General features: G+C 38.7%; 1 pseudogene; it reads right to left on the reverse strand.

The window, feature by feature from the left end:
* Positions 1-14,502: 14,502 nt before the first annotated feature.
* Positions 14,503-15,285, reverse strand: LOC109450246 (small ribosomal subunit protein eS4, X isoform; annotated as a pseudogene).
* Between the last annotated feature and the right edge of the window lie 2,043 nt (positions 15,286-17,328).

Raw genomic sequence — 17,328 nt, forward strand, 5'->3', positions numbered from 1 at the left:
ACAAAGATAATGGACCAAATTAGTGTTTGTAGTCATAATAACAGTTTATCCTTATGTCACAACCAGTGCAGGTCATAGCCAGGAGATATAGCAATTTACTTTAAACATATCAACTCATTCACTTGTTAGAACAAGCCATTGATATAGATACTGTTGGCATCCCTATTTCAAGATAAGGAAACTGAGGCAGATAAGGTCATTTAGTTCAAGTAAAGGGTAAAGATGAGGTTTGAATCCAGGCAGCGTTGCTCTGAAGTCCATGCTCTTCTCAGGCATCTAGAAAGACAAGGCTCAGATCCTGGCTCTGTATTTCCACCCGAATGACCTTAAACAAGTCCCTTAACCTCTCTGAGCCTCATTACCCCATTTGTGAAATAAACATTTATGTACAAGTTTTTGTTTTCAAGTCTTTTGGATATATACTTTGGAGTGGAATGTCTGGGTCATATGGTAAATCTATGTTTAATTTATTAAGGAATCACCAAAATGTTTTACATAGTGGCTGCACCATTTTACATTCCTACCAGCAATGTTTGAGTGTTTCAATTTCTCGACATACTCAACATTTATCATTTTCTGCATTTGTTTCTTTCTCTCTTTTCTTTTCTCTCTCTCTCTCTCTCTCTCTCTCTCTCTCTCTCTCTCTCTCTTTCATAATGGGTATGAAGTGATATTTCACCGTGGTTTGGATTTGCATTTCCGTAATGACTAATGAGGGTGAGCATCTTTTAACATGCTTGTTTGGCATTTGTATCTTCTCCTTTGGAGAAATGTCTGCTCGACTCCATTGCCCATTTTTAAATTGGATTGTTTGTCTTTCTGTTGTTGAGTTGTAGATGTTCTTTACATATGTATTCTGGATACTGGACCCTTATTAGATATACGATTTGCAAATAATTTCTCCAATTCTGTGGGTTGTCTTTTCATCCTCTTAATAGTTAATAGTGTCCTTTGAGGCACAATCATTTTAAATTTTGATTCCTATAGTTTTTCATGTATCACTGAAGATATTTTTGAGTGTTGTGTTACTAAACCCCATTTTTCCATAAGCCTTGTGGTTTTTATTGCACAATTTTGCATAGCATGGTGGTTTTTAGGGACACATACATCTCCTGAGAGCAGAACTGGGAAAAGACCCAGTGGAGGGAAGCTTGGCTCATTTAGATAACTGGAAGTGGTTCAGCATTGCTGGGTTCAGCAGCCACCCCTTACAGAAGCTCAGATTAGAGCTAACCCTCTGTGAGCTTTTACTGTGTGACAGACAATGTTGGAAGCACCCACCATACATGTTAACTCAGTAAATCCTCGCAACACTTGGCGGAAGGTCCTATTTTTATAGATCAGAAACTGAGGTGCAAAATTTGAAAGAAACTTTTCAAAGTCACACAGAGGTAATTGGTAGGGATAGTATCTGAACCCAAGCTGCCCAGAGTGCATGTTCTTAATTAGACCCCAGGCAGAGGCCATTTTGTTTCAGCTTTCTTTCTTTCTTTCAAGATTGTGCTCCGGGAGGGAGAGAAAATTTAGAAAAACAAAAACTGTTCTTCTTTTCTTGTCTCCTTTACCTTTCTCTTTCCAAATCTTTTGTACTTATTTACCAATTATGCCTAAAGAAACAATTGCTAATTCACATGTACTGGAGACGAGGCTGCTCAGCTTAGCGCTTATGAGTCCGTCGGACTTGCGTGGTTCTAACCCTTGGTACCTGTGTATCTGTTTATTAGCCTCAGTTTCCTTTTCTATCAGTTAGTTGTTCACTTATCCTTGACAGCGTCTCTTAGATGTCTAATATACATCTCCAACCGAACAGAGCTCTTGATTCCTAGTCATTCCCCCAATCCACCACGGGAAATCCAGTCCCACTGCTTCCTCACCAAGCCTTCAACAATTCAATCAACTCCACCAATTTCTACCCTGATGATTAAGCCAAAACACTAGGGTCATCCTTGATTACTACTATGTTTCCATTATTCCCCCCCCCCCCAGCTCCACATGCTGTTAATCCACCACCAAGTCCTTTTCATTTAATCTCCAGATGCCATCTTTGCCACGTCTCCTTCTCTCCATCCTTCTCCTTTGCTCTCTTACCCCTGGTCTAAGCAATCACCGTGTCTGCCCTAGAATCATGGAATAACCCCTTCATCTGTTTGCTGATATCTTGCTCTTCTTTAAGCCGTTCTCTACAGGGACTAGAGTAAATGTCTTACAATTTTATTCCGACCAAGCCAACTCCCCTGCTTAAAACACATCAGACTTCTAGCTCAGAGTAAAGTCTAAACTCCTTACTGTACTCTAGTGGGGTCCTATATACTGGGGCCTATTTTTCTAACTTTATTTCAGACCACTCAACCCTGCTCACTATGCAAAAATTGGTCTTATTTTTGCTCCTTGAACAAAAGGCCAGTGCCTTTCCTTCTTCTGCTCTTTTCAGTTTTCAGATCTCAGTTCACAGGTCATCTTCTCAGATAGGATCCTCTGATCTTCCTATGGAGGGACAACGGCCTCCCCCAAGCAGTCTCTGTCTCATCCGTCTGTTTAGGTCCTTCATAGCAATGATCTCAACATGTAATTATCTTGTTTGTTTGTTTACTTGTTTTTGTTTATCTCCCCACTTGTTTGTTTTCTGTTTCCCACATTGTAATGTAAGCTCCATGATGGCTGTGAATTTGTCTAACTTAGTCATCACTAGATCCTGAGAGCTTGACACAAGATCATCCCCAATAAATGAATGCATGCATGAATGAATGAATGAATGAGGGTCTCAACTCATAATATCGACAAACAACTGAGTGTCTCCTATAGATGGGGCACTATACTAGTTGCTGGGATTATTATGATTTACAAGGTATCTTGGCTTTGAAAGCAGAATCAAAACAGATAAGCTAATAACTATATAAAACATGTATATAAATGTGAATATAAAGTGAGAGGAACACATAGATAAAGGAGTAATTACAACTGATAGAAGAAGAGAAATTCCAGAGAAAATATAGAGAGATAGTGAAGTGAGCTGAGTTTTGAAGGATGAAATTGCCAGGAAGACATGGAGGCCGAGGCATTCCAGGGCCGAGGTGACAGGGTGAAACAAGGCATGGAGGTGTAACAAGGGATCATGGTGTGTCTGAGGAGCAGCAAGGAGCCCAGAGTGGCTGGGGCTTAGGATGTTTTGGGAAGGGTGGCTGGAGCTGAGGCCAGGAGTGGTGGGCAGACCCGATTACAAAGGACTTTGGAGGTTCAGCAAAGAACTTGAAATTGTACATGGCAGTGAGGCACTCCTCTGTCAGCATAAGATGACATCTTCAAGGTCTCTAACAACAGTATGGTGAGAGCCAAGCCTGGAGACAGGAAGCTAAGTTAAAAGGAAACCTGAAATAGGGCGGAAGGTAGGGCAAGGGGATGCGAGGTGCATTTCAGTGATGGAGTCCAGAGGATTTTGTCTAATTGGATATGTTTAATGGAGTGGGGTGACGGGGTGGAATTAAAGATCAGTCTATAGGTTCTAGCAAGGGTAAAAGGTGATGTTATTAAGCATAGAAGTATGGTTAATGTCCAGTGTCCACTCCCTACCCCCACCCCACTGTAAATATGAACTTGTACTCCCTGAGAGGAAGTAAATTGTCCATACAGATAGTTGATGAAAGAGCAAAGGTTGGAGCTCAAGACACTTGAATTTTGTCTCGTGTTCCTTTATCTACCAGTGCTTCTCAATCAATGGAGCTCTAGCTCTTTAAAAATTTTTTTTCTAATTCTCAGCTGATATATACTTTTATAAAATAAAATTAAAATGAATTATTAAAAAAGACACACTTAACTTTTTAATTATCAGAGAAAAATTACTTTGTTGGATTGCTAGAAATGTTTCTAAAGGCTTACTCCACATTTCTATACTTACAGCTAACAGGTAACAATCAGGTGGTAAACCAGCACTGGTCCCCAGACCAACTTTGAAGTCTCTGGTCCCCACAGATCTGAAGGAGAAGTGGGATCTGAGTTCATAATGAGACTAAACAAAGTTGAGATCAGCTCTCCTAGGCTACCACAGAGAATGATGCAGCCTGTCCAGTTTATCAATTACTATTTTAATCTCTAGTAAGAGTTCTTTGCATGGCTCCCTCTAGTGCACGGGAGGTCTTACTGTTACAACTGAACTAAAAGGAGCCCCTTAAAGGATTTTCTTCATAAAGAAAAAATTTCCAGTAAACCCCACCGGAACAGTCAGTGGCCATCCTGAATTTCAGTCCCTAGGTTATTGGACATGTTCCATACATGGATTGGCAGTTTGGCAGGCATCTAGTTCAATATTCCTGCCTGCCAAGAGAAAGAAAGGTATTACTCTTTGCTTGCTCATTCCTTCCCTCTGCAAGGACGAAAAAAAAAATCTCAAACACTGCTTGCTGTATGAGCACTGGAGGGAAAGAGCTAACATACACTTACACAATCCAGGTATACTTGCATAATCTACTGGAGGAAACAGCAGAGTGACATTTGCACCTAATCCTTCCATAGAGTGGTGACTAAGACCGCAAACAGCAGAAGGAAAGCACGTAGTTGCCTGGTACCTGGGGGCAAATGAAAGTTATTTGGTAGGTAAGGGGCAGTTGCAATAATAGGAACACATTTTTTTTTCATCTCTATAATCCTCAAAAAAACCCCAAAACAAAACAAAAAACAGAAAAAAACAAAAAAAACCACACACACAACAAACAACCCAATTGGTGGCAGAGCTAGGATGAGAGGGGTAAAGCCCAGGGCTTTAGGGGAGATGTCAGAGGATGACAAGAGGGGCAGAATGTCACAAGGGCTACAAAACCATGTGGCCCTGGCAGAATAGGGTTGTGCTTATTTTACACAAGTGACGCTGACGCTTCTGTACTAGCACCCTGTCACATCTTATATGTGGTATTTCCTTGTTCCTTATTCAGATGAGAAAGGAGGAGGCCAGTGGCGTACATGTAACTGCTCTCAGTTCTGTGAAAAGCAGATGTGAGCACAGCAACTCAGCACACTGGTATCCTTATTCTGCCTTTGGCCATTCAAGTCTGAACTGCCACTGTCTTCTTTTTGCTGGTCTCTTGAATGCCTACGTGTTTTAATGATAGAATGATAGCATTCGGGGGCAAGTATGAAGACTGTGGCTGTTTGGGTAGTATATCATCATCAGTATCCATTTGGATTCTAATATTTGAGTATTTCTTGTGTCAACCCAAGCTTGCTGTCACTCACCAAGGGGAGTGACTCCTTGTCTGCCTTGACCACTCCAGGCACACCTGAATGGATGGGTGCCCACCATTTCATTGATCTTCCCCAAGCAATGGCTCTCACACCAACCGCCCACCTCTACCCCCACCTTACCGACCTGGTTTATCCAAGACAAAAACAATGTGGGGGACACCATGACTACTTCCTTTTTTTCATTTCTGTCTCCATACCCATGTTCAATCAATCACAAAATCTTATCAATTTTATCCTTTACATATTTTTGACTGCTACTGCTTTATTTCTTTCCTATGTTATCTCTTGCCTGGATTATTATTGCATTTCCTGACCCCTCCTACCCACCCCCCCCACATGTCTCACTGCCTCCATTCTTCCCCCCTCTCTTTGTCACCAGGAAATCCATCTAAAACACAATTCTGACCATGTTGCTCTCACGGTTAAAAACTCTCCGATGGTTCTTCATAGTTAAGAGAGTAAAGCTCCAGCTTTCAGCATGGTAAACAAAGCTTTCTTTGACCTGTTTTCTGCTTACCTCTGTCGGATCTTCTCTCCAGACCCTTTGCTGATGCTTTATGACCCCGGGTACTCGGGGTTGCCTGGTGCACCCAGCTACTTCATGCTACTGCTCCTTTGCCTATCTCATCCCCTTCCTGCCACGCTGCCTTGGCTCATGTGTCCTCCGTGACGTCCACAGATTGGGTGAGGGGGTCTCTGTGTTCCTCTATCCTATTTTATAGAAATTGTTTGTACATGGTCTGTCTCCTCTGCTAGGCTGTGAAATCTTTGAGGGTAGGGATTTGGTTTTCATCAACTCTGTATCCTTGGAACATTGTTTAGCACTAAATGCCTACTAGGTAATCAATTAGTATGCACTGAACTGAGTGGAATCCACATTTCTCTTTTTTTCCTTATTTTATGTTTATTCCCCAACATGAGCCAAGTAAATCAAGACTTGTTCTCATATAATAAGAGCATTTGCTTGTAAGAAATGATGGTGAAGGGGAGAAACAGTTACAATGAAAATGTGTGTGTGTGTGTGTGTGTGTGTGTTTGTGTGCATGTGTGTAAATGCTGACAGAATGTGCTTCCAGGGAGTCTGTGTGTGCCTATAACAAACTTAGACATCACCAGAGCCTTTAATTATTCTGTTTTGTTATTTTTGTTTTATTAATAACAAGTAACAATCATATAATATTTAAAAATTACTTTTCCCTTTATTATCTCATTTGAGCCTCACAATAGCTATGTAATGTCACTCTCCTCATTTTAGAGATGAGGAAACAGATTAAATGCCTTGCCGAACATCACTCAGCTAGTTGGCTGAGTATTCTAAGGCAAGTGCTTGTGGTTTTACTGCTCCATGATGCTGAAATTGCTTTGCAGCTAGGGGTTGGCATGTAGAAAAGTCACAGGGAATTGAAAGGAATGAGTATTTTTGTGTTATTTATTTATTTATTTTTACTGGTATTAACAAGGGGGAGACGTTAACAACATGCATTTATAAACTACCCAGCACAGTGTTTGTTTGGCACATATTGCTTAGCAAATTACCTCTCCATGTAAATTTTAGAATACACTTCAACCTTGAACAACTCAGGTTTGAACTGCGTGGGTCCACTTACACATGGATTTTTTTTCAACAAATATTGTATATTTTCTCTTCCTTATGATTTATTTAATAACATTTTCTTTTCTCTAGCCTACTGTATTGAAAGAACACAGTATGTAACATATATAACACACAACATATGTGTTAATCGACTGTTTATGTTATTGGTAAGGCTTCTGGTAGGCTATTAGTAGGCTATTAGTAGTTAAGTTTTTGGGAAGTCAGAAGTTATACACGAGTTTTCAACTGCATGGGAGCCAGTGCCCCTAATCCCTGAGTTGTTCAAAAGTCAACTGTAATCTTGTTTATATCTACAAAAATCTTGCTGGGATTTTGATAGAAATTGAAAGACCGTATATCAATTTGAGAATTAGCATCTTTACTATGTTGAGTCTTTTTAATCCTTTAGCATGGTATGTCTCTCCATTTGTTTAGAACATGTCTCTCCATTTATTTAGAACATCTTTGATTTGTTGTATCAGTGTTTTATAGTTGTCAGTATACAAATCTTTTGTTGTTGTTTTTAAGATTTTATTGGGGAAGGGGAACAGGACTTTATTGGGGAACAGTGTGTACTTCCAGGCCTTTTTCCACATCAAGTTGTCCTTTTTAAATCTTAGCTGTGGAGGGTGCAGCTCAGCTCCAGGTCCAGTCGCCATTGTTAGTTGCAGGGAGCGCAGCCCACCATCCCTTGCGGGAGTCGAGGAATTGAACAGGCAACCTTGTGGTTGAGAGCCCACTGACCCATGTGGGAATCGAACCAGCAGCCTTCGGAGTTAGGAGCACGGAGCTCTAACCACCTGAGCCACCGGGCCGGCCTCGTAAATGGTATATTTTTAATTGTGGTGTCTATGTGTTCCTTGCTAGTATAAAGAAATACAATTGATGTTTGTACTTGATCTTATATCCTGTGATTTTGCTCAGCTAACTTATTAGTGAAGCAGACTCACTAATTGGGGGGGCAGACTGGATTTTCTATGTAGACAATCATGTTATCTTTAAATAGGGGCGGTTTAACCTTTTCCTTTCTGATCTCTATGCCTTTTATTTATGTTTCTTGATTTTCTGTACTGGTTAAAATTTCTAGCACTATGTTGAATAAGAATGGTGAGAGTGGACATCTTTCTCTTGTTTCCCATTTTAGAAGAACAGCCTTCAGTCTTTCTTCATTAAGTATAATGTTACCTGCAAGTTCTTTGTAGATGTTCTTTATCAATTTGAGGAAGCTCCCTCTGATTCTATTTTTCTGAAAGTTTTTATTAAACATGGGTGTTGAATTTTGTCCCATGATTTTTCTACATTCAATGTGATCACGTGATTTTTTTCTTTGTTAGCCTGTTAATATGGTGGATTGCATCAATTGACTTTTGAATATTGAACCAGTCTTACATGGCTGGAATAAACCCCTCTTGGTCATGTGTAGAATTCTTTTTATATATTGCTGAATTCTATTTACTGATAGTTTGTTAAGGTATTTTATGTCTATATTCATGAGGGATATTTGTCAGTAGGATTTTTGTTTGCTTTTTCTAGTCTTTGTCTAGTTTCGGTATCATGATAATTTTAAAGCATATGTTCATTTTCATTCAGTTCAATGTAATTTTTAAATTTCTCTTGAGACTTTCTCTTTGATTTGTAGATTAGTTAGAAGTGTGTTTGTGGATTCTCATGTGAGGATTTATTTATTTATTTATTTTGTAAGGTCCAGAATACAGTCTATCTTGGTATGTGTTTCAGGGGCCTGTGAAAAGAATGTATAGTCTACTGTTGTTGGGTAGAGTGTTCTATAAATGATAAGACACTGTTGGTTGATGATGCTGTTGAGATCTTATATATCCCTACTGACTTTATGTCTATTGTTCTATCAATTGTTGGGGGAGATGTTTAAACTCAAACACCAACTATAATCATTAATTTTTCTATTTCACCTTTTGGTTCTATCAGTTTTACTTCACATATTTTGCAGCTCTGATTTTTGGTTTATATACATTTAGGAATGCTAGCTCTGTTTGATCAGTTGAGCATTTATCATTATATAATATACCTTTCTGTCTCTGGTAATTTTCTTTGTTCTGAAGTCTACTTCATCTGTTATTAATATAAGCCAATCCTGCTTTCCTTTGATTCATGTTTACATGATATATTTTTTCCATCCCTTTACTGCTTATATTGTTATATGTTAAGTGAATTTCTTACAGACAGCTTATAGTTGGGTCACTTTTTAATTTACTCTCTTAATTGGTGTATTTAAACCATTTACATTGAATGCAATTATTGATATGTATGTAATAGGGCTTAATTATGCTATCTTGTATTTTGTTTTCTGTTTTCTTCTTTCTGCCTTCCTGTAGGTTATTTGAATATTTTTTGGAATTTAATTTCTATTTAACTGTAGTGTTTTCAAGTGTATTTCATTGTATAGTTTTGCAAAATGCTGGCTCTTGGTAACATAATATAGAAAACTCAAGAAGAAAAGGAAAGCCTAATGATTTTAACCATATTTTTGCTTGTCACATTCTTTCTTTTTGATATTCCACATTTCCTTTTAAAAGAAGGAAAGCTTGCAGGAATGTAAAGTACAGCATAAAGAATATAGTCAATAATGTTGCAACAACTATGTATAGTGCTAGGTGGGTACTAGACTAATTAGGAGGGATCACTGCATAAATTATATAAATGTCTAATCACTATGCTATACAACTGAAACTAATATAAAATAATATTGAATGTCAACTGTAACTGAGGAAAAAAGAGTTCCAGATCTTAACTCAATAAGTTTTAGTTATATATCATACTTCATAGTCTTGCTTCATCTCTTCATATAATTATCTCATGTAAAATTTTGTATTTGTTTTTAAAATAAAACATATTCTCTGACAAACCAGACCTCACAAAGACTCTTGGCTAAATAAATATATTTTCTATTTAGTGCAAAAAATAAAAAATGAGGAAAACTTGTTTTCTTGCTGTTTAGAGAACTTTCACTTTCATTAGTTATTCTTTTTTTAAAAGGTCTGAGTCAATCTTATAACAACAAATTCTCTTAGTAGTTCTTCATCTGAGAATATCTTGATTTCTCCTTCATTCCTGAAGGATATTTTCATTGGGTATATGATTCGACATTAACATTCTTTTTTTTCTCAGCTCTTGAACAATTTTGAGTCACTTTTTGGCCTTTATGGTTTTTGATGAAAAATCTGTCGTCATTCTCATTCCTTTTGTATGTAGGTAAGGCCTGGCTCATCTCTGGCTGCTTTCAAGATTCTTGTTTTTCAGTTTTCAGAAGTTTAATTATGGTATATTTTGGCATGCATTTTTGGGGTTTACTCTGTTTGGAGATTGCTCAGTTTCTTGAACCTATGAATGTATATTTCCCCCCAAATATGGGAAGTTTTTAGTCATTATTTCTTTGAGAACTTTTTTTTAACACTGCCTTATTTCTCCTCTCCCGGAATGCTGATGATACCAGAGTTAGATCTTTTGGCATGGTCCCAAATGTCTCTGAGGGTCTGTGTTTTTTTTTTTTAAAGTTTATTTCTTTCTCTGTTGTTCATATTGGGTAATTTCTATTGTTCTTTCTCCCAGTTCACTGATTCTTTCCTCTGTCCCTTCCATTATACTGTTCATCTCATCCTCTGAGTCTTTAAATTTTGATTTTGTATTTTTAAGTTCTCAAATTTCCCTTTAGATTTTTTTTTGGGGGGTAATCTATTTCTTTGCTTAGTCTTTTTAATTTTTAAAATTTGTTCCAAGCATATTTATAGTTGCTCATAAAGCATTTTGACAATAGCTGCTTTAAAACCGTCATCAGATAATCCTGACATCTTTGTCACGTTGTTGTTGGCAACCTTTGAATGTCTTTTTTCATTCATTTCAAGATAGTCCTGGTTCTTGGCCTCATTTCTTATTTGAAACAGGATATTTTCATGTTATGTTTTAAGACTTTATATCTTATTTAAATTATTCTGTCTTAGTTGGCTTTCTCTGACCCCTCTCTTACAGGGGAAAAAGGGGCACCATCTTATTACTGCCGGGCTAAGGTAGAAATCCAGGTTATTCATGCAGCCTCTGTTGACACCTGAGATGAGGATGCTGCTTATTACTAATGGGCAGCGAATTCCAGATCCCACATAGTGTCCAATGACGCTGCAGTGAGGTAGCTTTATTATTACTGGGCAGTGCTGAAAATCCTCATTAGGCTCTTCCATAGGCCCTTTCTGACCCTATGCTGATGGGAAGGGGGAGAAGTGCCTTGTTACTGCAGGTGTAGGTGAAAGTCCAGATATATCCCAAGTGTCTCCACTGACAAACCAGGGTGGAAGTTGGGCCTTGCTACTAGCTGGTGGGGATGAAAATCCCAGCTCCCTGCTTGGTTGGCCTTCTCTGACATTATCCCATTTGTGTTGTTGGGGTACCCCCCTGTAGTTTCACAAGAATGGAATTCAAGGCTCCCCACTTGGCTTTTGCTGACTTGGGTGGAGATGGGGCCATAGTTTTTTCTGTGATTTTTGGCTGGAGTTGAGTAATTATTGTCTAAAAGTTTTCTGTTTTACTAAGCTTCCCTTTTCCTCGTTCTTTGGCTAGGTTTTTGTTGGTGGGGTTTTGTCTGCACCTATTGACATTTCTGGGTTGCCAACTTCTTCATATCCAAGTCTGAGATATGTGATGCAAAAAGAAAACCTAAGGAATTCATCACTGTATTTTCTTTTGGATCCCAAGGCTCCTAGCCTTCTCTCTCCACTTTTCAGAGTCTTTTTATGTTTCTTTTGCACACAACAGCCAGAGTTTTAATTGTACTCAGTAGGAATAGTAGGAAAAAATACTTCTACTATATCTTCCCAGAAGTGGAAAATATTACTTTTTTTTTTTTTTTTTTTTTAAGATTTGAGGTATCCGTGTTTGCCAGTGAGAATAATTTAGCATAAAGGGAAAAAAATAACAACACAAAAAGTGAGGTCCTTGAGTTGGTGAGAGAAAATACTATTCTGAGGACAAGTAGAGGGGTTGGTTCTCTGATATAATCAGGACCCTTCTTCCAGTGACATAAGAAAGAAGACAGATGGGTATTTTGCAACCAGTCTAGGAGTCAGACCTGAGTAAATGAAGGAATTCCTCTACACTAGACCAGAAATATTCAGTAGAAATTACTGAGATGATGGAAATATTCTATATCTGTATTGTTCAGTATGGTAGCCACTGGATACATGTACTACTTTGCCCTTATAACATGGCTAGTACAACTGAGGAACTGAGTTTTTGATTGAGCTAATTTAAATTTAGATAGCCACATTTGGCTTGTGCCTACCATATTGGACAGCATAGCACCAGATGAAAGATGAAGTAAATTCCTTGGCTGAGAGTAAAACTGGGAAGAGAGAGTGTGGAAAGGTTGAAAATTTCAAAAGGGCTAGCAAGATATAAAAGAGCGTTCTTGATTTGTAGTCATGACAGGTCAACACAGTTGCGTGATTTTTCTCCAGCAGAATTCAGCTGCAGGAAAATTGTATCATAAAAACATTATGGCACCAAAGCTGTAAATCCCTTACCCCTCTAGTTTTCCAGTTGATGAAACAGATAGTCATGAAAATTAACAACTAAAATTACTGACCCAAGATATTATGACAACTACCTGGCATAACCATGTCTTTTGGCATTTTGTTCCCTCAAGGTTAGTACTCTTTCCCCAATTTGTCTATTTCATCTTGGCACCTTCTAGTTGAACTATTCAAGGTTGTAGGAAATACTTTGGTGTTCTCTGAAATTATACCTGCTCTGGAACCCAGACTAATCTCAGCGAAAGAGATGAATCCCAATACTGCTTATGTAAGGGGCTGCCGGTTAGCTCAATTGAATTGATTAGAGCATGGTGTTGGTAGCACCAACGTTGCTGGTTCAGTTCCTGCATGGGCCATTGTGAGATGCACCCCTCCCCTTAAAAAAAGACAAAACACCTCCAATATTACTCATGTATAAAATGTGAATGGATATTTTGCCTTCCTTCATGTTAAACCATTTTCCCTTGGTTCTTTTGTGACTATGCAGAGTTTTGATATCTTAACAGAGGTGGAAAAGCTGCAACCAGATGAATTATGCAGGAAACTGATGACTAGGAAATGGAAAGACCAGTCATTCAATTGCTTTTTCATAATTTCTGAAACATATACAAGACAATTTGTTGTGCTCTCTTAGTCCCGTGATAATTTGGATGTTGAGTCTTCCATTATATGACTTAGTCTTCTGAAGAGCATGTTGCAATGCAACCTGTCATATACCTGCCTATACTGCTATGGGTCATCTGGAGAGAATCCTTTGCCTCCATGAGAAAGGAGCACAATTGTGTATTTCTTCCATTTTTGTCTCAGTGCCTAAAATTAATTATTTGAGCAATTTTCTGTCTTCTATGGTAGCTTGTTAGTCCTCAATAAGAAAGAAGAAAAGGAAAATAAATGAACATTTATTGAGATCTTACCATATGACAAGTGCTGTCACATAAATCATTTATTTATTCAACAAATAGTATATGCATAATTCAGTGAAATGAATGGAGAATACATACATGATGACAATGAAATCCATGCTTAAAAGAAGCTCCTTGTCTACTGAAGGAAACAGAAAATGTCTAAGGAGAAATAGTAGAAAACTAATGCTATAATTAAGTGTAACAACCCTGTAAATGTTTTTATTCCCATTTTACAGATTCAGAAACTGAGGCCACCAGAGGGTAAGTTATGAATTCATGGTCACAGAATCAGAACCAAGATTTCAACTCAGATTCAAATCATACTAAAAGCGTTTACCATTAAGGAAGAAAAAAAAACCCTGTCAGAAAAAAAAAAAAAATTAAATTTTATTTCAAATATCAGGTTTAGATTATAAGATAATTAACATATATCATTAAAAATTTCTTTTGTTATGCCCTAAAATACTAGTAAAGCTCATCAGCTTTGACTCAAGCAATGTTTAAAAAACACAGGAGTTGGAGTCTTGTATTAGGTTGGTGCAAATGTAACTGTGGTTTTTGCAATTGTTTTTTAACCCTTAAAATGCAATTATGTTTGCACCAACCTAATAAAATGAATACGAGGACTGAGTCAGGCATAAAATCACTGAAATTCACTCCTAGCTTTTGGACATTCTAGCTATATGAACATGGACTTGCCATGTAGTGTCTTCTAAACTTGAGATCCCACATCTTTAAGGTAGAGGTATATTACACCTACTTCACTGGCTGAGGATTATACAAGATATGTCTAGGGACATAGTACATACACATTAAATGTCGGATGACTTTGAATCAAGCAATTTTATTGTTCTGGCTATTCACCAGGATTTGATTTTACTTTATTTGGTTTATTTGCTCAAAAAACAGTTAAGGGCATGGGCAGAGGAATGAAGCAGTGGGGTGGGAAAAGGCATGAGAAGCATTCATGCTGGGGAGGGGAGCATGGACTTGTAGTCTGTAAAACTAAAGCTTCAGTTCCAGGATTGCAAAATGAACTCTGCTAGAGGGTGGAGTTCCATGGTGCTTCACATCATGGTACCTAGGAATGACTTCCCAAGGATGTATAGACTTAACAAATTAAAACCACTGCTACATCAAATGGCATTTTTTTTCAAGCTATATTATCTTTAATTAGAGATGAAGACTCATCCAGTCATGTCACCTAGAGATCACTTCACCCACTGCTCTGTATGGTTGCCAGTCTCTTTTCTCTCTCTTCAGCAATGGTGATGCGGATACCCTTCACACGGGGGAGAGCAATCCATGGTTTGTTGTCTTTGCCAATAACAAAAATGTTGGAGAGCTGAGTGGCAAAGTTCATTGCCACTGGCATCTTTCACATGAACTACCTCAATAGAACCCTGCTGTCTCTTTCTGTCGGTGATCACACCAATTCTTCCCAGGTTAGCAGCTCCGGTCACCACACATAGGTTACCAATGTCAGACTTGATGAAATCCGTCAGTTTGCTAGTCTCCAAATCAATCTGAATGGTGTTGTTCACCTTGATGAAGGGATCAGGGTAGTGGATGGTGTGAGCATCATGGGTCACGAGATGCGGGATTCTTTCGGTGTCGACAAAGATCTTTCTCAGTTTGCACAACTGGTACTTGTCCCCGGGTATAATGCAATGAACAGCAAAGTGATCTTGGTGTTGTAGTTCAGACAGGAGTTCTCTCTGGTCTTGTTGATGCTGATGACATCCATCAAACCAGCAGGGTAGGTGACATCAATTCAGGCCTTGCCATGCATCTCAACAAACTGCTGCATGCAGATCTTCTTTACTTCATCTCCTGTTAAGGCTTACTTCAGTCTGTTCCTTAGGAAGATGATGAGAGGGAGACATTCTCTCAGCTTGTGGGGACCAGTAGATGGATGAGGAGCAAACGCACTGGTCAGTTTATTGATCCAGCATGGAGCTGCCACATGCTTCAGATACTTTTTGGGACCATAAACCATGGGTGCGCTGGGCAGGCAAAGAGGACTGCCTTCTTTCAGTGCTCCAAGAGAAGAGGGTCGAAGACTATGCCTCTAATGTCATTTTAAACCAGTGTATCTGTATCCTACATGGCAATATAAGGTCTTTATGCTCGGAACCACTGGACAAGCCACAAATTGACTTAAATTAGTTGACAAAGCAATATTGGTTGAATAAAATAGACCTAGCAAAATGCAAAATCATTCTAACAATGGGGCTGTTTGTTCATTTCTTGTTGGAGACCCTGAATGCAGCGGGAGCCCCCACACTGTCTAGTGACATCTCTGGGTGTTCTGCTCCGCAAATTAGTGTTTCTCTGAGTGCTAAAGTAGCACTAGAAAGTACTGAATGGCCGACCTTAGGAAGCCATCCACAAATTACTGCCTCCAGCAAGTAATTGCTTCTCAAGGATGCCAAGCCATAGCAAAGACACTTTTGGGGGCCTGCCCACAGATATTTAGATAATTTGAGAACACAAGAGTCTCCACAAAAGCCTTAGGAGAGGTCACTGCCCATATCTGCCCATCTCTACAATTATTTGGGCCCAGGTAAGCTTGGCCTTGAGTAGAAAAGCACTGAATTCACACTTTCTCCAACCTGGTACTAAGATGATTTGTGTGCTGGAAAATTTGCATCCATAGCAATGCCCTGTGTGGGACCTGACCTCTCCATCCCAGTTGACTATGGAAGGAAGCCAAGGAAGGCAGAGGGGGTGTTGGTGCATTTATTTGCATTTGCCATTTTTATTTGCCTCAGGGACATTAGACTGCAGGCCTTCTTAAGCATGAACTGTTTGTTAAAGTCTGGTGTTGGCTTTTGTGGACTGGTCTAGCCAAGAGTTGTTTTAACCCAAATGGGAGATGGGGGTGGGGTTGGGGTGGGGTAAGACATCTGCAGAGCCCAACAACCGTTACCAAGGCCTACCCAGGCTCTGCCTCTACCTGCCAAACGGTAAACAAAGCCCCTGGGAGAACTCGGGCAAGCTGAACACCTTGGTCAAACACTAAGCAAACCACCACCAGGTGTGCTTGCAGAACAGACTCTCCATCAGCGTCCTGTCATGCAGAAAATGTTTATCCAATTTGTCAAGATAATCTTTCCTCAAATAAGCCTTGGGCCTACTCCTTGGAACAGCCTGAATTTAGTCCGTATAATGTAACTCTATTTTTTTCACCCATTTTTGTTTAATCACTGTGTCAACTTTTCACTGGCTTTAAACAAACTGAAAGTAATTATATCATTCTTAAGTGAGTAATCTTTTGACTGGGTTAGCTGATTCGTGAGTTACTCTAAAATTCTTCTAAACTGTGTAGTCCTTTTCCAAACACATTTTCTTAGATGTTTCACAAAGTTCGGCTCATTGATGACCCACGGATGTGTTTATTCTGTCACGTTTTGTGGCTACGTTATGATTATATTAGGACATTTGAAAAGAAGTTGAGTGTAGAAATTTGAGAGAGGGGAAAAAAGGTAACTTCACTCACTAATTTAGGTATTTCTTGGAAATCTTACAGTCATTGTAAATAACTCACAGTTTCAAACTTGAAGAAAGTTTGATTAGTGCTTTGGATCATGGTGTAATATTAAAGGCTGGGCTTGAGGTGCTTAAAAGCATTCACTTCTTCCATTTCATTATATAATTCTTTGCTATTTGATACCCTGTGTGGTATTGTTTTGTTTAAAAAACAGAAACACTCAAGGTTACCACATTTTTCTTAGTTCTACTCATTGACATACTTCCACAGAATTCATATTTAAAAATAGAAAACTCAGCCATCTGGCTATTTGATGGTTTCTATTTTTGTTTCTCTTTGCATTCACAAACTCTGTTGAGTCTGAAATTCCCTATGTTCTGCCCTATATGTAATTGTGTATATGTACACACACTTTCTCATTTAAATTTAGCCATTAGCAATCTGGGTTTGTTTTACCGACCACAGTAGCATTTTGGTGGGAACAATAACCTTGTTTAATCTATGCATTAGCAAATCTGCATTAAATCCTGACTCTGATGATTGTTACCT

The sequence above is a fragment of the Rhinolophus sinicus genome, linkage group LG01, assembly GCF_036562045.2.
Source record: "Rhinolophus sinicus isolate RSC01 linkage group LG01, ASM3656204v1, whole genome shotgun sequence".
Lineage (NCBI taxonomy): Eukaryota > Metazoa > Chordata > Mammalia > Chiroptera > Rhinolophidae > Rhinolophus > Rhinolophus sinicus.